The following is a 22,373-nucleotide window of genomic DNA, read 5'->3' as shown; positions in this document are numbered from 1 at the left end:
GCATAATAACTGTCACTATTTTGCAAATAAAAATACTGAAGTTCAACAGGATGCCAGTGACTCATGCCTGAATCCTAAGGATGCTGAGATCTTAGGACTGAGAAGCCAACCTGGGCAGGAAATCCAATTAGCCATCTAAAACCCAGAAGTAGAGATTTAACTCAAGTGGTAGAATGCCAGCTTTGAGGGGAAAAAGCTAGTGCCCAGGCCCAGAGTTCAAGGCCCCATATTGGCATAAAAAATAAAATGAGGTACAAAGATGTTAAAGTTACTTAAAAAACAACAAACTTACATTGAGTTTTCCCTATGTGTAAGACACTGAGCAAGAGTTTGAGGACATGAGTTGGTAATTACAATAATAAAGGGAACTTACTAAAGTTTCTACCCTGTATTGTTAGTCCAAAGAGGATGAAGTGGAAAATCTCTCTGGGAAGGATAGAAAATAAGAGAACATTTGGGAAAGTGACTTTTTGGCTGAAACAGCAAAGTAGAGCTTACAATGTGGGAAATGAAAGAGAAACACCTGATGAACTACCATGAACAATGGCAGAGAAGTATAGAAGTCTGGCAAGTGTGGAAGTTAACAGGCCATAGTGTGAGAAAATAGAGCACTGGAGTGCAAAGCTAGTATAAGGATTGAACACGAAACAAAATCCAAGCCTTGGGGATGGCTGTTTGCTATGAGAAATCCATCTTGTAGTCTGTGGGCAGTTGGACAGCACAAAAAGTGTCCTATTTACAGGTGGAAGAAGGAAGATTCCCCAGACAGTTGGAGGTGGATCAATCAGAGAAAAGGCAATTAGAAAGTGAGATAGGAAATTGCAGGAGCCTGAGGGAGGGCCCTTGAGGGCTTGGTGATGGAGAGTCAGTCCATTGCAAAGAGAGAGTAAGGTGAAGAACTGGAAATAATGTGAAGTATATTGATCTTGATTGTTTTGTAGGAGGAAGAAGAGAGGAAATCTCATTTCCCATATCAGGTGACTGGGTGCATACTGGTGATTCCAAGTTAGGAAATACATGAGGAAGATGAGCAGTAGTGTTGGAAAAATGTGATAAGGTTGTTGATGGAGTTGGAAGCATCTGGGATACCTGAATGGACTTTAGGGAGAGGTGGCATGTTGGGTGTTGAAGGTTGGAGTGTAGGATGGTGGTCAGTAAGTAGAAAGAAAAGTAGTGGGATTCTATGATACAGGGATGGAGAAGAGTAGATGAGAATGATGATGGCTTGAAACAAGTGAATCTGAGGAGTAGGAAAGAAGCCACATAGACCAGATAAATGGATTGTGGATAAGCGAAGGTTCAGGGAAGTAAAAGACATGATTTGAGATAGGATTCGGTATCCTGGCTGTGATTTTTTCCCTAGAAGTCTATGTAGTAACTGTGGGACTGAGGTACTATGACTGGTAAGCAACAAAGAATAGGGAGGACAAGTGATTGAAATGATTAGCCATTTAAACCAGCAGCTTACTTTAATCTATGTTGTTTGATTGAAAATTTCAGGCTGTGGAATTCTATATGGAAAAGAACCACAGTGCTGAAGCCCTAAACCTGCAAAACCAAAGACACAATCTCTGAAGCTCTTTTGTCTGAAGCTCTGAAGTCATTTGTGCTTTTGAAGAGTAAGAAAACCACTCCTATGAGCACTCAGCCACCCAAGCCCACCTTATCATTACTGCAGATTGGAAAAAGAACTGTGTGTTTAGTCCTTGATAAGTCTGGAAGCATGTCAGTAGGTTCACTCAGATGCCAATCTCAGATAGATGTAAATCACAATCTGGATCACAATTGGAACCGGTGTGGCTTCAATATAACAAGATTGTCAAAGTCATCACAGCATCAGTGCCATCAGAGAAGCTCAGTCCTTCATTCCATACATTCAGCATCAACATTTGCCATATTAAACTGCTGTCAGTTTATGAGCAAAGATCTGGTGAAGTACACGTTTCATATTTATTTTTTTGTGTGCCAGTCTTGGAGCTCAAACTTAGGGCCCGGGCACTGTCCTTGACCTTTTGTGACCAACACTAGCACTTTACCATTGACTTTTTGGTGGTTAATTAGAGATAAGAGTCTCACAGAGTTTCCTGCCTGGACTGGCTTTGAACCATGATCCTCAGATCTCAGTCTCCTGAGTAGCTAGGATTATACTTGTGAGCCACTGGTGCCTGGCTAGTTAAGCTTCACTAATGATCTGTAGTTGTATGATTATATAGAGGACTTACCTAGGACTATTAGAACAAGCATGAATTTCCATGATGGTGTCACGTGGCTCCACCTTTTGCTATTCATGCAAAGGTTCTAGGATTCTACCCGAAGATGCTACAAATAGAAATGGAAAATTTCCCCACAGAAATGTGTCACAACTGCTTGTCATTTACTCTGCATTGAGAGAGCCATTCCCCCAAACTGTCTAACCTGTTCTTTGTCTATCCACATACACCAATCTGACTGCTTTTCTTCTATTTGTCCAATCAGATTTTTGGCAGTCGCCTTAACAGAATGAGTCAAGCAGGCAAGCTATTCCTGCTTTAGACTGTGGAGCTGGGGTCTAGGTGGGGATGGTGATGTTCGATGGAGCTGCCTACATACAAAGTAAACTAAGACAGATAAACAATGGGAGAGACAGGGATGTACTCATCAGTAGTATACCCAACCCACCATAGCTGCAGGAGGGACATCTGCCTTCTCTAGATTTCGGTCAGCATTTACTTAAAGACATGTTTCAGTGTTCTCAGTATTTGTGACTTTTGTTCCATAAAATTTCCATTTTCAGTACATGACTAGACGCTAACTGAATTAGACAACCAAAGATAAATCAAATGATGCAAAGACAAAGCCATCCAGAAATATTAACAACTCATTCATTCAAGCCTTCCTGGTTTTCTTTTTTCTTTTCTTTTTTCTTTTTGGTCAGTCGTGGGGCTTGAACTCTGGGCTTGGGCACTGTCCCTGCGCTCCTCAGCTCAAGCCGAGCGCTCTACCACTTGAGCCACTTCTGGTTTTCTAATGGTTTATTGGAGATGAGTCTCAAAGACTTTCCTGCTCGGGCTGGCTTTGAACCGTGATCCTCAGATCTCAGTCTTCTGAATAGCTAGGATTACAGGACAGGCGCCAGGCTGCCTTCCTGGTTTTCTGTATCACTACTTTCATGCTTTTCTGTATGTATGTTTGCAATCAAATATTTTTGCTGTACTAGGCACTAAAACTACTACAAAAGCCAAATGGGTATCATCCCTTTTGTCACAGAGCTTACAGTTTTACTGGGGGATGTATTTATCACATAATAACACACACCACATGTGTGTACAAATGTATAGTAAGTGCTGTGAAGAAAGATACACAAAGACCCAAGAGTTTTATCTTTATATATTTATTCTCACCTAGTGTGTGTGTGTGTGTGTGTGTGTGTGTGTGTGTGTGTGTGTGTGTGCACTTGCACACATGCCAGTGTTGGAGCTTAAACTCAATATAGATAGACAGACAATAGACAGGTAGGTAGGTGGATAGGTAGGTAGGTGATAGATAGATAGATAGATAGATAGATAGATAGATAGATAGATAGATAGATGCATTCATAAAACCAAAGTGTTTTGCTTTCAGCAGAAGGGATATTAGAAGTTTTAACTGCCATTTTGATCTGGTAATGGACAGTCAGAACCAATACCAGTCACAAATTCATAATCAGACTGGTGAATGTCATACAAGCCACAATTTCTTCTGGGTAGTATATTTCTCTAATAATCCCCAGTATAGGGATATTCTCTGAAGGCATCTTTGAATTTCTGGACATCTGTCAAAGACATATCAAGTAATAAAAACTAGAAAAATGTTTGTTACCACTCTAGCACCGCCCATCTTTAGAAGTGCCCTGCTCCACAGCTACTCAGAGACTAGAAGAGAGAAAAGACCAGAGTGAAGTTCCGTAAGTTGCTGCAACTTTCATTGCTGCAAAACTGACGGATAGCTGAACACTCCCAGGTATTTGTTTCCCTCTGGAATATCTTGTCTTGTCCCATGTAAGCGCAGCTTTCACAAACACTTTGGCTACTCCAAGACTGCTACCTCAAGTTCTGACTCTTATCTTCAGGTAATTACAAAGAAATATCCAACCCATGGCTCTGAAATGGTGCTGCTGACAGAGGGGAAGGACAACATATAAGTGGGTGCTTTAATGAGGTGAAGCAAAGTGGAGTCATCATCCACACAATCAATCTGGGGTCTTCTGCAGCTAAAGAATTAGAGCAGCTGTCCAAAATGACTGGTAAGTCTTACCATGGTACTCTGAACTCCAGTAAATTGGGGAAGGAGGGCAGGAGGAAGGTGGAATGCAAAGACACATGGTAAACACCAACTATCTCCCCTTCCTCCAAATGGCCAGTACAGCTGAGTCAGGAAATAGTGCACACAAGGCAATTTCTTTACATTAAGGTAATCTGCATCTAAGACTCATATATACACACACACACAGATGGCTCAAGTAGATCCTACACTTCTCTGGCTTCTTTTGCAAAGCAGATGAACATATTTTTTCTTCTTTTCTAACTTAGGGATATAAATTATGACACTGGTCAGTTTTCTGGGGTAGCTAAATGATAGGACTGTTTGAGCTCAATACTACTTTTCCTGGACTGCATTTCCTAGGAGCAGAGTCTGAGACAGGGATCTGGATACATGTGATTTGTAAAAGGCTCTCAGGAAAAAAGGAGGGAAGGAAGAACAGAGCTGGGGAAATGGCCAAACACGGATGCAGTTTTGGAGCTTAGCTAAAAGGCTGACCATAAAGAAGGCCCTGGCCTAGGAAGTACATCACAGAGTTGATCACAATTTGAGACCAAAGGGACAGTTAATGGCCATGAACTGTCAGGGCAGCATACATTTTTCTAGGTAGGGAAATCCTTTTTTTACTACAGATTATCTGCTAAAGGAGGCAGCTATAAGCCATTAGTAGCCAACACTTAGAGCAGGAAGAAGAGATGACACACACTGGTACAAGGGATAATGGATGGGATATCAGCAGTACTATAAGAATTCTTTTCTTAATTTTTATTGGTATGTTAACAATTTAAAAGTGATTTTACAATACTATCTTAGTAATACTAATTCTAAATAGCCCACCATTGCCAGGGCTTGTGTATTAGCTCATTTTTACTATGTATGCTCCTTTTCTGTCACCATCCCTTTGTCCTCTTATTTCTTGCTGTTACACACACACACACACACACACACACACACACACACACACACACACACACACTTCCTAAATTAGAAGATAACTCAAAAGCCAAGTAAATGACAGTAAGCTTAGAGTACTACTTAATGAATTCATTTTTGAAAGTGCATAATATTTACAATGTAGATTTTATTACATTAATGCTGGCCTCTGAGAGATTCATGGCTAGTTTGCAGATAGTTTAAATACCTAGATGACAGAGATGTGACTGGCAAAATTATTTACTAGAACTAAAACTTAGTATGAACTTCTGAATTACTGTGAAATAGAGCTGTTGATTTATTTTTGCCCTAATAATACAAGGAATACTTATATTGTGCATTCTGTTATCTTAGTAACAGTGTTTCCAGGAAGCAAATACTGGAAAGTAACTTCTGATAATGTCATTGTGTTTTAGGAAGTTCACAAACATCTGCTTCCCATCAGGCTCAGATCAATGGCCTCACTGATGCCTTTGCAGCCCTTTCATCAGGAAATGGAACTCTCTCCCAGCACTCCATCCAGACTGGCAATCTTTACTGGGTTTCTTGTGTTTATTCATATATTTTACCAAAATGGAAAAAATAATGGTTAAGCACTCTAATTTCTACATTCCTCTGGCCAATTAGAAATTCAGCCAGCTGTTAGACAATATTCTTACAAAGCAATACTATCTGCATAAAACAACTTATGTTTACTTGTGTAGAAACAAAGTTTGTCTCTCATAGCACAGTATAAAATAATTTTTCCAATAATTCTTTTTTAACACCTGCTAACCTGAACCCATAAGTGGCTTAGAACTTTCTTCGGAATAGTATATCTCAGTTATAACTTTTCTGAGAGGAGTATTCTGATATAATTTTACTCAGTTTTCCCATTACTTCCAATCCCTAATAGTTGCACAGGATTTTCACATAATGGAGAGAAAGCACTTTGCACTATACAAAACCTATGGAACTACTCAAACACCTAGTTGCAGTCTCGGGTCAGCCAAACCATAAAAATACCTCTCATAGATACATCTGGTTCAAAAATTTTAAGGAAGCCAAATTATCTTTCAAATTCTTGGGACAACTTTTTAAAAAGGATATATGTATTTTAAAATTCTTTTATAGTACCTAAAGAAATTACTCACCTGTGATATTTTAAACTAGAAAAAGTAAACAGTACCCACACTAGTGTGAATTATTTTTATTATGAAAGTTTGTGTAGAGGTAAAGTAATCCTGTAATGACAGATTTCAAAACAATAGGCTTTTAGGCCAACAAAAGTAGCATTTAGTCAGTCTCAGAAAATAGCAATTATGCCTATCTCTGATATACTGGGTTAGATTTTGAAATCAAACAAAGGGCCTAGTTTTGAAAAGGAGCATATTCTAGAAAAGTAGTTGAAAAGGACAAAGCTGAGAGCATCTACAAATTATTTTTCTATTTAAGGAACCTAAGAGAGAAGGACAAGTGGAAAAAATGAGAACTGGGCAGGACTTATTTAGCAACTTGTCACAAAACAACAGCCCTTTACATCTAGAATCATTACTAATCTGCCCACCAAACTAGAAACCTAGTAGTATAAATGGCTTCTAATAGATACCAACTTAAGTGTAACTGATAACTAGCTAGCTTCTAATAGGTATAAAGTAAGGGGTAATTGATAACTAGAAGACAATCTTCAAATCACATTTCTTACACAAATCTTGTTAATTTCCCCAGTTCAATCCCTACTCTCTAGATCCTCTTTTGGACTTGATTCTACAAATCCACTTATCTTCCTGGGGACAACCATGATACTTTGCCTACTAATGTGCTAACTGTAATTTAAACAGTCTCTATGAGGGTAAGATATGAGTCTGTCTTCTTCAGGGTTCACAATCCAGTAAAAGAAATGAACTGAGCACACTAGTTAGTGTGAAAAGAGCGCAGTGTGATGAACATCAAAGGACTGATAGAAATAAAGTCTTCTAGGAGTTCACAGGCAGGCGAGATGATTTACATCTAAAAAGTGGGATGAAGGTCAGAGAGGGCTTCATGAAGAAAAGGAATTCTGAAGGGTTAGGAAGCCTTAGATAAGTGCAGAGGAAGTGAAGACATCTAGGAAAAACAAAGTGTGATAAAGTCAAGGATTCCTAAGAATTCTTTGAGAAGTCATCTTGTTTTGGTGAAGGAAGAAATACTATGGAAACAAGGGCTCAAAATATAATTCAGAAGTAGACCAGAGTAGTCCTAAAGGACAAACCAAGAAATAGAGAATTGCTGATGGCTTCTTGATGGGCATGTGGGAGTTGGGGTGGAGTTGAAAAGACCTTGAGAACTTTCTCTAGAAAGCAAACAAGTGCTTTTCTTAACAGCTGGAAAGTAAGGGATTCTCCTTCCAGAACTCTCAGTGGATGAATGGCACAGTGATCTTGGACTGCACTGTGGGAAGGACCTTTGTTTCTTATCACCTAGAAAACACAGCCTCCCCAAATCTTTCTCTGGGATCCCAGGGGAAAGAAACAAGATGGCTTGGTAGTAGACAAAAACACCAAAATGGCTTACCTTCAAATCCCAGGTACTGCCACGGTATGGAGATTCTTATTTCTTGCTTACAATTTGACAAAATAAAACAAATTGTTTTACAGGACAATGATGGGTTTTTAAATGGCAGTGTTTTCTATGAGAAGAGTCAGTATTGCCTTAAGAGAAAAATAAGCCAGTTGTCTCATGACTGTAATCCTAGCCACTCAGGAGTCTGAGATCTGAGGATTGTGGTTCAAAGACAGCCCAAGCAAGCAAGTCTATGAGACTCTTATCTTCAATTAACCACAAAAAAAGCCAGAAGTAGAATTGTGGAAAAGCACTAGCTTCGAGCAAAACATGCTCAGAGATAGCACCCAGGCCCTGAGTTGAAGCCTTAGGCACAGGCAGACATACACTGAAAACTAAGAAATGAACATTTTTCATCCATTGAAAAAAATCAATTTGCCAGCAAGTCAAAAGAAAAGGAAACTAGTAATATTTTATGTAGATAATAAAGGGAAACTATTCCCTTACCTCTGAAAAATTCCTTCATTGCTCTCAGTTGGCGTGTGTGTGTGTGTGTGTGTGTGTGTGTGTGTGTGTGTGTGTGTGTGTGTGTGTGTGTGTGTGTGTGTGTGTGTGTGTGTGTGTGTGTGTGTGTGTGTGTGTGTGTGTGTTTATAGCTGGCACTCTCCCACCTAAGCTATACCTATATCATTTTGCTGATCAATTGGAGACTGTTGTGTCCTGGTTGGCTTCAATTCTGAATTTCTCTGTGTTTTAAGAAAATTAATTCACATATGGATTGGAAGCCTACAAATACCAAGTTACCTTAATTCTTTCATCTCACTGTCAAGGTGTTGATGCTACCAAAGATGATGTCTACTTAAGGTATTTTACAGCTTACAATGCAAATGGTAGATACAGTTGAAAATAAGGGGTCTGGGAGGAAAAAATGCAGCCACACAGAGAATAATGCCTCAATAGAATGGAGTCATGTCTGGCTGGATTGAGAATGGCAACTAATCTAGGTAGTATGACTGGTTGAGTAAAAGGATTTGGGATCAAGAGGAGAGCATTAAGACTGTGAAAGGGGATAATGCAAAATCAATTCCTGATCACTCAACATCAGCTCTATTGGCATTTTGGGCCAAGTAATCCTCTGTGTTGGCCGTGGATTTATGTATTATAACATCCCTGGCCTGGATGTCAGTAGCAGCTCTCCCTGCCCAAGACAATCAGAAATATCCCCAGCCATGTCCCATTATCCTGTAAAGGGGGAAAATATCCCCCAATTAAAAAATCACTAGATAGAACATAGCTTTTGATTGCCATTGTTGAAATCCTACTTTTTTTTTTCTTTTTTTTTTTTTTATTGTGAAAATACTGTACAGAGGGGTTACAATTACATGGGCAAGATAATGAATACATTTCTTATCAAGCATTGTATCCTCTTCCTTAATTTCCCCTTCCCATCCTTTCCCATCCTCCCCCCACCCCCCGACCCAATCCTTCCCGCTCCCCCCCGTCCCCCCCCCCCCCCGCACCAAAGTTGTAAAGTTCATTTTTCGACATAATGACTTGTACATCTCATTGTTGCAATGGGTCCACCTGTATCCCTATTTAAACAATTTGTTTTTTTCCCTTCCCCTCCCCAAATTATACCAACATCAAATACAGTGAAAGCAGGGGTTATACTGTAGGGGAGGGACATACAAAGCAACAAAAAAAATAATCTTATGTGTTAGAAACAATCACATGAAAGAAAACAAACATTTGAATACATATCTTACGTTTCATTTCCCTAACATCACCTTATCTGACCTTTTCTGCTTGACTCAGACATATACTAGATATTGCAAATAAGGGAAACCATGGGACCTATGTTTCTTTGGGCCTGGCTTACTTCACTTAATATAATTTTTTCCAAGCCTTTCCATTTCCTAACAAATGGGGCAATGTCATTCTTTCTGATGGAGGCATAGAATTCCATTGTGTATCTATACCACATTTTCTTGATCCATTCATCTACTGAGGGGCATGTGGGTTGGTTCCATATCTTAGCTATAGTAAATAGTGCTGCAATAAACATAGTCGTGCTGGTAGCTTTAGTGTGGTCTTGTTTGTAACCATTTGGGTAAATGCCCAAAAGTGGGATTGCTGGGTCATAGGGGAACTCTATGTGGGGTCCGGTCGTGGGGCCTGAACGCCTGGGCGCTGTCCCTCAGCTCTTCAGCTCAAGGCTAGCACTCTACCACTTAAGCCACAGCGCCACTTCTGGCTTTTTTCTTTTTTGCTTATGTGGTGCTAAGGAATGGAACCCAGGGCCTCAGGCATGCAAGGCAAGTGCTCTACCACTGAGCCACCTTCCCAGCCCCTATGTGGAGTCTTTTGAGGAACCTCCATACTACTTTCCAAAGTGGTTGAACAAGTTTACACTCCCACCAACAATGCAGTAAGGTTTCCTTCTGTCCACATCCCCTCCAGCATCTGTTGTTTTTAGAGTTCTTGATTTTAGCCATTCTAACTGGAGTGAGGTGGTATCTCAATGTTGTTTTGATTTGCATTTCTTTTATGGCTAAGGAGGTTGAGCATTTCTTCATTGTCTATTGGCCATCCTTCTTTCCTCTTCAGAGAAGTTTCTCTTTAGCCCACTTATTTATTGGCCAGTTGTTTCTTTGAAGATTTGTTCGGGAAATCCTACTCTTTTATCAAATAAAAAAATATATATTATCTTTGTCCTTTTTCTTCCATTTTAACATAGGATTTGTGTTGAGAAATAAAGTCATATATATAAATACACTGCCACTGGCAAATAACAAGTGCTCAATAAATGATTTATCATTTTCAATAAACAAATGATTTTATAATGAAACTCCTTCCACTGATATTGACACTTCTACAAAGCAAAAAGATATCACAGGGCTTATTATCTATTTCAGCTATAATTAGGCATAAGCCTACTGTCTCCATTTCCTTCTACTTCCTTCTGTGTAGACACAATGCTCCCAATTCAAACAGTAAGCCCACATGTGCCAAGTGAGAAAATGATGCCCAGAAAACAGACAACTCTGATAAAGCCTGATGTGGGGTTTTATCACCAAAGATTCAAAGTGAATTTTGTTGGTAAGAAGAAAAGACTAAGAAGAGGCTGATTCAGTAAAAGTAAAAAAAGATGCATAGCCATTTTATGTTACTCTTATGACATTTTGAGTACTTTTTAATACAGGTGAAATCAAATGGAATCCCTACCTCCTGAAACCAGTAACAAACTTCAAGTGAACCAAGTGTGCTTCAGCAGAACATCTTCAGGAGGTTCATTTGTGGCCTCCAATGTCCCAAAGGTTCCCATCCCTGACTTCTTTCCACCTTGCCAAATCACTGACCTGAAGGGAAAAATCCAATGGGACAATCTCATTAATCTGACTTGGACAGCTCCTGGGGATGACTATGATCATGGGCCAGGTAAGTGGAACATGAATGAGTTTCCAGCCAAGGACAGATGGAGGAGGAGGTAAACCAGAAGGGGATGTTGAGAGGCAGGAGGAGGCAGCTAACAGGGAGGTCTTGAATGTCCTCTTAAATGAAAAGTCAAGATTTCTAGACATGAGAAGCTTAAAATATGAAAACGGCCCCGCTTGAGGAGTAGGCGGCTATAGGTGGGAATGACAAACTTTCAGGGTGTTTTCCCCCTTTTTTCAAATAGTAAGTCTCAGAGGAAATCTGATTTTCATGAGTGATTCTGGAGAGACAGAGAAAATACATGAGAACTCCTTACAGACTTCAGCTCTCACCCTGTGGTCTGTGAATTAGGCAGCTACACATCATATGAACACGTCTCAGTGTTCATGGAGACTCCCAGTCCTGCCCCAGAACTAATGAACGAGAATCTATCTGTTGAGATCGCCTAGCTGATTTCTATGCAAATTAATGTTTAAGAAGCATTGGCATAAAATAACTCTTTTTAAATAATAAAATAAGCAATAATTAAACCTCTTCTGTCCACCAATTCTGTGTCCAGAAATGCTAACCAAGGCTTTAAGTCACAGTCAATTTTATCTTCATTGCTTTGTCAGGAAATATAAACAAAAACATAGAAGAGATATTAACACTTGGGAGCTGGGGCTCACACCTATAATCCTAGCTATTCAGTAGGCTGAGATCTGAGGATCACGGTTTCAAAGCTAGTCCGGGCAGGAAAGTTCATGAGACTCTTATTTCCAATTAACCTCCAGAAAACAGGAAGTGGCACTGTGGCTCAAGTGGTAGAGTACTCACCTTGAGCTGAAGAACTGAGGGACAGTGCCCAAGCCCAGAGTTCAAGCCCCAGGACTGAGAAAAAAAAAAAAAGATATTAACCCTTGCAATATGAAACACTAAATCAATTTATCACTGGAACTTTATGGGATGGTAATATAATTTCGAATAGACTTTTAGAGCTTCAAATTTGCGAGCTAATGATTTATATCATTTTTCCTTTTAGCTTACAAGTGTAGCATTCAAATGAGTGCACATATTCTTGATCTGACAGACATACTACTGATCTCATCCAAAGGAGGCCAACTCTGAGGCAGTCTTTGTTTCTCAACCAGAAAACATTGCTTTTGCAAATGGCACCAATCTCTTCATCGCTATTCAGGCTGTTGATAAGGCTAATCCGAAATCAGAAATGTCATTGCCTGGGTATCTTTGTTTTCCTCCTCTAGAGTCACCCAGTCCCACTAAAATTTCTACTGTTTGTCTTAAAGTCAATAGTACCATTTCTGGACTTCAATTTTTTAAAATTATATGGAAATGGATTAGAGAAATGCAAGTGTCACTAGGTTTGCACTGTTTTTATGAAATATATCCAATAAACCCTCCATTCTTTTTGGTTATTCAGGTTTCTAAAATGTTCTTTAGACTTCCTTTAGAGGGCAGTGTAATAAAAGTGAAGCAACTGGTACATGGATACTAAAATCATTTAAAATGTAATCAATACTGTCTTTTAATGACTGACTACTAGATATAAGTGGTACTTTCATCAATCAGTGGGAATAGTGGGGATGTTTTAACTCATCTTAAAGAGCTTTTCCAGCTGTAAAGCACATGCACTTCCACCTAAAAGAGTTTGCTAAGAGTTGTTCTCTTTTGAAGGATGTCAGAAATACCTAATCCAAATTATTTCAAGATAAAAGGCCTGACTTTGTTACTTAGGAGCTTTGGACAAACATCACCAGGAATATACCTCATTTTATGTAGATCTACCAACAAGATGTATTGAAAGAAGGGACTATAGTGTATAAAGAAATGACGATCTGATGAGTCTGTAAGCACAGCAACACGTGCTACGTGCATGGAATTACATGTGTCAATACCCCTTAGAACCACAGTGGTGAAAATGAGCTAGGAGAGAGAGCTGTAGGCCAAGTGTGGAGAGACAGTGACTGGAAAATACACATATATATTTTGTATTTTATGCCAAGTGCTCCACTAATGACCTACATATATTAGCTTATGTAATTCAATTCATTCAACAAATCTATGCTCATCTGCTATTAACTACATTTCAGTTCTATGCTAGACCCTGAGGACACAAAAATAAGTAAAATGTTTTTTTTTTCTTGAGACTAGTAAAGATCTTTTGACAATTTGTTTCTGAAATCAGGAGACAGCTTTGCATAAAAAGAAAGTTTTGTTTTTTGTTGTTTTGTCGACTGTGGGGTTTGAACTCTGGGCTTGGGCACTATCCCTCAGCTCTTCAGCTCAAGGCAAGTGCTCTACCACTTGAGCCCCAGTGCCACTTCCAATTTTCTGGTAGTTTATTAGAGATAAAAGTCTCATGGACTTTCCTGCTGGGCTGGCTTTGAACTATGATCTTCCGATCTCAGCCTCCTAGGATTACAGGTGTGAGCGCCAGCACCCAGCTAAAAAGGAGGTTCTAAGGACAGTATAATGGGCTGAAAAGGATAAGCTAAAGCAGGAAGGACAAAAGTAGAAAACAAAAGGAGAAAAGTGTGCAAATGTAGACCTAAGAGCATGCTACTCTCCAGTTCCCAAGGGTTGGTATTCCTGTGAAGAGAGTTTCAGGTCCCTCAGTTCCCATTTTCCCCCCTCACCTCCTAACACCATTCTCAGTGGTATTAGAACCTCTATGAATGAATCAATAAATACCTTAGCACCAGAGTTCTCTTTACCCTAAATCTGCTAAACTTCAAATCCATATCTTACATTCTAATATGCTGGACCACAGCTTGCAAACTCTCTGAGTTGCTCACTTCCACATTGAACTGGCTTTGTAATCTCGCAGTAGTGCTCATCACTCAAAAACAGTCTCTATTTTTAACGAGGTACATCATCATCACCTCTCTACACTCTGTACATGACTTTCATGTACATCATTTCAGGTTCCTCCTTGACTACTCCCTCACATTGACAACTCTGCCTCTACTTATCCTCTTGTCACCTCCTGCCTCATTTGTCCTGAAAACATTTACTTTGCATTAAGTATTGTAGAGTACTTGAGGCATTGGTTTATCCATTCAACATGTATCTGTTAGCATCTGTATTGTAGCTTAAGCTACAATCAGATGCTAAAGAGACATGAGTAAATAAGTTAGAGAAAGAGAGAGAACATGTAGTCCCTTTTTTTCAATTATACTTTAAATAACTGCATGACACATGATCTCAGCGAATTCTGCTTGCCCTAATATGAGGACAGAAAAAATTTTTCACTGGAAAGCCTACACAATGTTATTACAACTGAGTAAAATCCATTGAGCTCATTAACAAAAGGGAAAACGTTAAATGGTTCTTCCTGTTTTGACTGTTACTAAGCATAAACATCTTCTAATTTTTAAGAGCAATTTTGAATCTAAAAGGAGGAAATAATGATGAGCTATAGATGTACAGCATAATTCAAACTCCAGATGGCACACTAACTTTTTCAGGATTCAGGCACAGAATGCAACCAATTGTAGTGGAATGCCATGGAGTAGTAGACCTAGCAGTAGGATGAAAGCAACTAGGCCACTTAGAGCAAAAACTTAGGTCTAAAGGTTGGAAAGAACATAACTACCACCATAAGCCAACTAACTAGGTATGGGAAGGATGAGGGGCCAAGAAGAAAATATATAACATCATTGGAATTATTTATCTGACAGTGATAATAGCCACAATTACTGGCTTTTTTTCTGAGTGCCAGACACTGTTTCCTATACTCACATCTAGAACTTGGAAGGTACTGGGGCAAGATTAAAAATGAAGATCCAGATCCCATATGTCTAAATTTGCAACAACACAAGCTTCTAAAATGTTTATGTTCTATATTGATAAATACACCTTTATAATGACCTGGAAGGCCAGGTTCAGATTTAAAATTCTTAAGAATCATTCAGAATTATGCTGAAACATAGCATCTCGGAAAAAGACGGGCCTTACTGGGCTTTCTTTTCTTCCTAATCTTTATTGCCCAATCCAAATCCAAAGAGTTTCCAGCATCTGGTAGTGGCATTTTCCATTCACACATCACATGAACAGCTGTCCTTTGGACATAATACCAGCCTGGAGGTGAACACATCTTTTATACCACCTGCCCTTGGAAGAACTGGCCCAGTCCCAAAGTCCGTTCTGGTAATGCGGACTACAGGAGGATCAGTTACTGGTCAGGGAATTTCTGGTATGTGACATATATTGTGAGGTGACATTCACTGGATGGAAACAACTTCTTGACCCTATGGACTTTTCACTCCATCAGAAGACTTGACCCACTACATAATTTAGGAAATCCAATGCAAAATGAAAATGTAGGACCTCTCTTTCAAACAGCAAGAGGAAAATATACTAAAATATGATTCATTACCCTACAGTTTCTTAGCTTGTCATGATTTTTTCCCATTATTTAATAGTGCTTGTAGTAAAGAAAATTACAATTTCAAAGAGCTCAAATGAATTTTACCATTCATCTTTATATTGTTTAGTAACACTTGGAAATTGTTTTAAAAAAGAGCATTTAACTGGCATGCTGAATATACAGTGTGCATTTTCTAGGTCGTATATGCATATATATTGCATAAAACTGACTCACATATTTTCATTTTACGTGATATGCTCACATTCTAACCTTATTCTCTATCAGTGGCTTCTTAATAAAGAACTGACAGGAAAGGTAAGCTATGAGTTGTTTCACATTTTCTTCTGTCTTCATTTTCATTAAATACCCAGGGTAATATCACAAATAAGATGGAATTTCTTTGTCATTCATTTTTCTTAACCTGATGTTGTATTCTTTCTGTGTCTAAACTAGAAATGTGGCTTCTCTAGCTGTCTGTTCTTGCCCATTCTTAAACATGATACACTTGTCTTTGAGTCTCTGAACTCTAGGATATGTTAGTCTAACTAAATTCTATATATGAGAGGAATCATGAACCTATATGCAAATAGCACAGGAAAAAACAGTGCATACACGTCCACATACTTTATCTCCTCTACTTTTACACATTTTTTTATGGACGTCCCATCAGACTTTCCCTTAAAACACACAAATTCAAAGATAAATTTTAAGACAGTATAGCACCCTTCTGAGTGCAGGGTTATATGTAATTGCACAGGCCTGATGCCCATCAAGACAGCCCTTCAAGAGGCACAGCCAGAGCCTGGTAATGGATGGAATGTCCTATCAAAAAGCTGCACAGCAAGGTGCCAGTGGCTCTGGCCTATAATCCTACTCATGAGGCTGAGATCTGAGGAAGCCTGGGAAGGAAAGTCCATCTCCTATTACATACCAAAAACCCAGAAGTAGAGCTGTGACTCAAATAGAGCACTAACCTTGAGCAAGAACCTCAGGCACAGTGCCCAGGCCCTGAGTTCAAGCCCCAGAACTAGCATACACACACACTAAAAGCTGCACATCTGGGTAACTAAAATGTTGGGGGAATCCTCTACCTGCTGTCTCATCTGATAAGATATTGATACAGTATTAACTCAGAGTCTGACTCCGGAGACCAAGCTCTCTAATCAGCTTATTTATTCTACTTCTTTAGAAACAGAAATTCATTTGCAGAACCTAGACCAGTGTTATACATGACTCAGATTTTTAGTTAGTTTGTTTTGTTCCTCATAGCAAGGCAGCATTTCCAGGCTAAATGGTTAATTTGTTTACAGGCTAGATCTAGAAATAACTGTATTCATCTATTCCCAAGGCATTAGCATGAAAGACAACTTAATCTATTCCCAAGACATCAGCATGATTAACAGAAAGGAGGTCAGTTACTCCTTAGTAGAAAATAGGTAGAAAACAGAACAGTAAAAATATTTATTTTTCAGTAAAAATAACTAGTATATACTGACCTATTACATTCCAGGCACCATTCTAACAGCGTTTGTTAAAATATCCCACTTTTCTTCACAGAAGCTCTATGAAGTCAGCAATACTATCAATCATATTTAATAAATGAGAAGGCTAAGGCAGTAAGATCATACAGCTACTTAGTGATAAGGTCAGCACATTGAACTCAGGCAGTTAGCTGCTTTGAACTGTCTCTATGTACTTCAGACAGGTAGCAGTAAAGTGACTGACCCAAATGAGGTAATCTTGGCTCTTTTTTTATAATAGTATGAGAGACTTGAATAACATTTTATCTTATCTGGTATTACTAAAAGCTCATATAGACCAGCATTTTTTACATTTGCTTTTCAGAATTTTAAAATATTCTCATTATAAAAATATCTTATTTATACCATGTTTCATAGAAGTCTTTCAAATGCAAGAAATATTTTATACTTAATGTTTTTTATGCAGAAAACATTTTTCAGGGCTCCACATAAACATTTTACATATTTATCAGAATTTAAGATACAGCCAGGAACCAGGAAGTAAGGGAAAACCCCAACTGACTTCATAGGACTGTTCTCAACATAGCTACTGACTTTAACATTGTGTGCCAATCAAATTTAGTAATTTAATGTTTATGGTTAATTGCCTAGATTATGTTTTTATGTTGTATAAGGTAGGGATGGAGTTGGTAATTTATTATAACACTATTGCCTATGTCCTTTTCATTTTATTGCTCTGTGAGACGGTTGGACTGCTTTGTGGAAACTCAAATCGTAAATATGTATACCTGGTATTGAATCAGTGACCCTGAATAGCAAATAGTGGAAAGGTAACTAAGAACAGCAAACAGGATTTATCTTTCAGTCTATCTGTTCAATTTCATCCTAAATTTTTGAGTGCTATAAGCAGTTTTAAAAATTAGTATCAATTAAAAAACTTTTTCCTCACAGCCACGTGAGCCACAGCTCCTCTTAGCTTTTTTGTCTTTCTGGGTTTTGTTTTATTTTTATAGCTCATTGGAAATAAGAGTCTCATTGACTTTTCCTGCCCAGTCTGGCTTCAAACTGAGATATTCAGATCTCAGCCTCCTAAGTAGCCAGCATCAGAGGCGTGAGTCACTGGTGCTAGACTTATTTTGTTGTTGTTGTTGGTCGTGGGGCTTGGACTCTGGGCCTGGGCACTGTCCCTCAGTTCTTCAGCTCAAAGATAGCCCTTTACCTCTTGAGCCACAGTGCCACTTCCAGCTTTTTCTGTTTATGTGGTGCTGAGGAATCGAACCCATGCATGCGAGACAAGCACTCTACCACTGAGTCACCTACCCAGCCCCAAACTTAAACTATTTTTATATTCCAAACCAACAAAGTTATTTTCAAGTTTTAATCTAGTGAGGTGTATGGTCCATATACTTCCTCAGAGACTATAAATCAGCCATACTTTAAGAAAGCGGTAGATAATCTTAAGTATCATAAATTTCCTAACCCTGTAACACATCAGTTTATGTCCAGACATATATAAAAATTTTAAGATCCCAAATTTAAAACAATGTTTAACAACAATAATATGACTGGAGACTTTACTTAACTGGTGGAGTGTTTTTCTAGTAAAAGGCAAGGTCCTGAGTTTATACCATTTAATGTTAAAAAATAACACACTTCAAATATATACATATATGTATACATATTATGTAACATTGTTAATGTACTTCCCTAACATCTATTTTCAGCACAGAAGAAATACTAAACATCATCTCACTACTAGTATTGACTTTCTTACTCCAAAATAACCTTTCAGTGGATTATGTATAATGTTTAAGTTATAAGTGGTTGAATACACAGTTTTGTCATAATGGGTTAAGGGGGAAAGTGTGTGTGTGGTGTGAATAATTAAAATCCCTTTCTTTAAACCTTAGGTTTTCCAATATTTTTATGTGATACTTATTGCAAGAATAAAGGTTGCTATGTCCCTCCCTCATGGTATAACCCCTGCTTTCACTGTATTTGAGGTTGGTATAATTTGTGGAGGGGAAGGAAAAAAACAATTCGTTTAAATAGGGATATAGGTGGACCCATTGCAACAATGAGATGTACATGTAGTTATGTGGAAAAACGAACTTTACAACTTTGGTGTGTGTGTGTGGTGGGGAGGATTGAGTGGGAGGGCGGGGGGAGCATGGGAAAGGATGGGAAGGGGGAAAAAAGAATAAAGGTTGCATTTTTTATGAATGAGACATAGTGGAAATTTTTTCTAAACTTCAAATAGTCATATAAGTAGTTACAATTTAACATGTGTCCAGTGCTTCTTAGTCATCTCTCTCACATCATTTCTCTCCCATTCTTGCCTCTTCCTCCAAGGGTTATTTCATGCCTTCCACTTTCTTTAGCATTCTGACTGTACTGTCCCATGTTTTTTCATTCACCAATTTCCCCTCTCACTATTCCATTCCAATTTCTTTCAGCTGATAAACTGTTAAACTATTATTCAAAAAGGTTAATCTATGGAGTTTAATATTTGAAGACTTTTCTGCATATGCTATGCTTTAGTTTCATCATTTACATGTCCAAATGCTCCTGTGAATATTCACATGGGAGGTCATATTTTGGGTCTAAGATCCATATATGAGACAAAACAGGCACCTTTTCTCTTACTGGACCTGGCTTACTTCCCTCATATTTTTCAGATCCATTTTCCTTCAAATGATATTTCGTTCTTCCTGCTACATAAAATGCTGATCAACTTACCTATCTACCTATCTTTATCTGTATGAGTGTATAGTATATGTGATTATGTGTGGTAGAAATGCAATACATTGACAGAAACAGATAACATTTTTTTTGACCCACCCAATTGTTACAATTTCTTGGCTACTATGAACTGTGTTGCAATGAACATGGGTATGCTGACGTCCTGTCATACAATCTTTCCAATAAATGCCCAGGAATAGTATTAATGGATCATAGGGTAGTTTTGTGTTCAGTTTTTTGAGGAATTTTTATACTGATTTCTATAGTGGTTGCTCTAATTTACATTCCTACCAGCAGTGTATTGGGTCCCTTCTTCCTCTCATCCTTGCTATATTTGTTGTTTGTATTCCTGATGATGGCCATTCTAACAATTCTAACAATGGCCATTCTTTCCTTTTTTTTTTTCTTTTCTTCTGTTATTGTTGTCTGACCTGAGTTCAAGCCTCAGGACCTAGGTGCTGGCCTTGAGCTTTTCTCCTCAAGACTAGCATTCTATCACTGGAGCCTCAGCTCCATTTCCAGGCTTTTGGTGATAAATGGGAAATAGAGTTTTACAGACTTTCCTTTCCTATGCTGGTTTTGAACCTATGTCCTCAGAGCTCAGGTTCCTGAGTAGCTAGGATTACAGGCATGAGCCATAGGTTCTCAGCTTCAATTTGTTCGATTTGCATTTCTTTTCATGGCAGGGAGGTGTGGGGAATGCTGACTATATTTCCTTTTTTCTTTTTGTCGGTCGTGGGGCTTGAACTCTGGGCCTGAGTCCTGTCCCTCAAGGCTAATGCTCTACCACTTAAGCTACAGTGCCACTTCCCCGACTATATTTTCATATATGAGAATATTTTCATGTCTGTTCAGCTCCTTTGCCCATTTGTTAAATGGGTTAATAATTCTTTGGGGACTTAGATTCTTTTAGCTTCTTGTATTTCCTGGTTATTAGATTCTTGTCAGATGCATAGCTGGCAAAGATCTCCTGTGAAATCTGTAGGATTTTGTTTTAGCTATATCCTCTCATTTTAACTATATCCTTTGCTGTGCAGAAGGATTTTTTTTTCTTTATATCCTCCCATTTGTCAATTGGTTCTCCTATTTGTTGAGCTGCTGAAATTCTATGTAGGGCAGATGGGCAGCAAAGATGGTGCTGAAAGGGAGTTGAGTGGGCAGAGCCCGAGTTGTTTATGTTAAAATCTGACTGGGTACCACAACCAGGCAAGTGACATCAGTGCATGAACAGCTCGAGGATATCAGGGAAAGTAAGAAAGCTTAGGCTCATGATAGGGTGACCTCTACAGTGATTGGTTGGTTCCTTTTCCTCCCCTTCCATGCCATGAGATTTTTTGCTTTAAAAAGCGCTTGCTGTGTGTTCCTGCTTGACTTGACTCCCCTGCTTCTGACTGTCTCTGTGGCTAGGGATCGGGGTGCACTTACCTTTCCTCTGACCCTGTCCGTCTTCCCCAGGATGGACCCAACAATTCTACTCAGGAAGTTCTAGAAGTTTTGAGACTCAAGTCTTACATTTAGCTCTTTGATCTCCTGCCCTGAACTCTGTGAGACTCAGGGCAACATCTCCAATGAGGCCACAGCATCTGGAACTAAAGGCATTGTGGAGGGAGCTGTGAGGTGTTGGGCCTGAAGGCTGCTGGCCTGGCCCTCGTTGCCAGCTGCCAAGATGACATCGCTGCTACCTAGGCACTGCCCAGGGCCAACATGACCCTGGGGCCCCACTTACCACCCAACACCGTTGTGTAGCCATGGCTTGAGACCTCACCACAACATGTGGCCCAGGCCTGGTGTGACCATGTGGCGGTACCATGGGGCTGAGGGTTGGTTCCATACTTCACCGTATTCGCCATAGCTATCTCTATTGGCGGCTGCTACCCAAACATCAGCATGGCAGCAGCCATTTCGAAAACTTCAGGTGCTCTGCTCTTCCCTTTTACTTCTTCCAGCCTGGGTGTGGATGTCCCGAGTCCATGCAGGTGCCCAGGGCTGAGGCCTGCACTGCCAACAAGGAGATCCCTTGGGCTGCGGGGCTGATTGCATCTCCATAGTCACCACAGCAAGGGACTTGAGGCCTCCACTGCCAGAGAGCTTGTCCCAGGCTTCTCGGTCTGAAGCCTTGATTTGCTCCTCATGCTCCTGTGAGGCAAGAAGACATGGCCTGCGACCTCAACAGCACCGTGTGCCGAGAACGGTGACCACCAGCCTTCCTTGCAGCTGGGGACGGCTATGTAGCAAGAGCCACCTCAGGACAGTGCGGTCTGAACCTGGGCTCCCCGCTCCCCAGGGAGGCCCGGGGAGGCCACAGCAGCACCGCCTCTTCAGCACCTGGATCCAAAAGCAGCAGTCACAGAGCCAGGGGTCTGTTGGGTGCTTATGACACAGTTGTCACCAAAGCAACCATTGTGATGACGCCAAGCCAGAGAACCTGACAGAGGAGTTGGGGCACCTTCCTCTCTCCACGCACTCCTCCAGGCTGAATGAAGCCTGCCAGACCTCTGGCCAGGCCACTCCCAGCGGCTGGTGCTAGGGGCCATGGGGGGGGGGGGGTCCGTAACGTCCAGTCTGCCATCACCACCACCATTATGGCCGCCAGTGTTGCTACAGCCTCGGCCAAC

At 39.8% G+C, this 22,373-nt stretch overlaps 1 long non-coding RNA gene and 1 pseudogene across 1 annotated transcript in view; one reads left to right on the top strand and one right to left on the bottom strand.

The window, feature by feature from the left end:
• Window positions 1–21,445, bottom strand: part of LOC138817059 (uncharacterized) — a 28,274-nt gene extending 6,829 nt beyond the window's left edge. Inside the window, exon 1 of the long non-coding RNA XR_011368759.1 lies at window positions 21,184–21,445. This is a non-coding gene — a long non-coding RNA (uncharacterized lncRNA). The remainder of the gene's footprint in view (window positions 1–21,183) is intronic.
• On the top strand, window positions 500–12,661 carry LOC138816762 (calcium-activated chloride channel regulator 1-like; annotated as a pseudogene).
• Window positions 21,446–22,373: the final 928 nt, after the last annotated feature.

Source organism: Dipodomys merriami, unplaced genomic scaffold (genome assembly GCF_024711535.1).
Source record: "Dipodomys merriami isolate MVZ:Mamm:240054 unplaced genomic scaffold, mDipMer1.0.p SCAF_7, whole genome shotgun sequence".
Classification (NCBI taxonomy): Eukaryota; Metazoa; Chordata; class Mammalia; order Rodentia; family Heteromyidae; genus Dipodomys; species Dipodomys merriami.
Note: the sequence above shows the minus strand (reverse complement) of the source record. Positions and strands in the feature narration are given on the sequence as shown.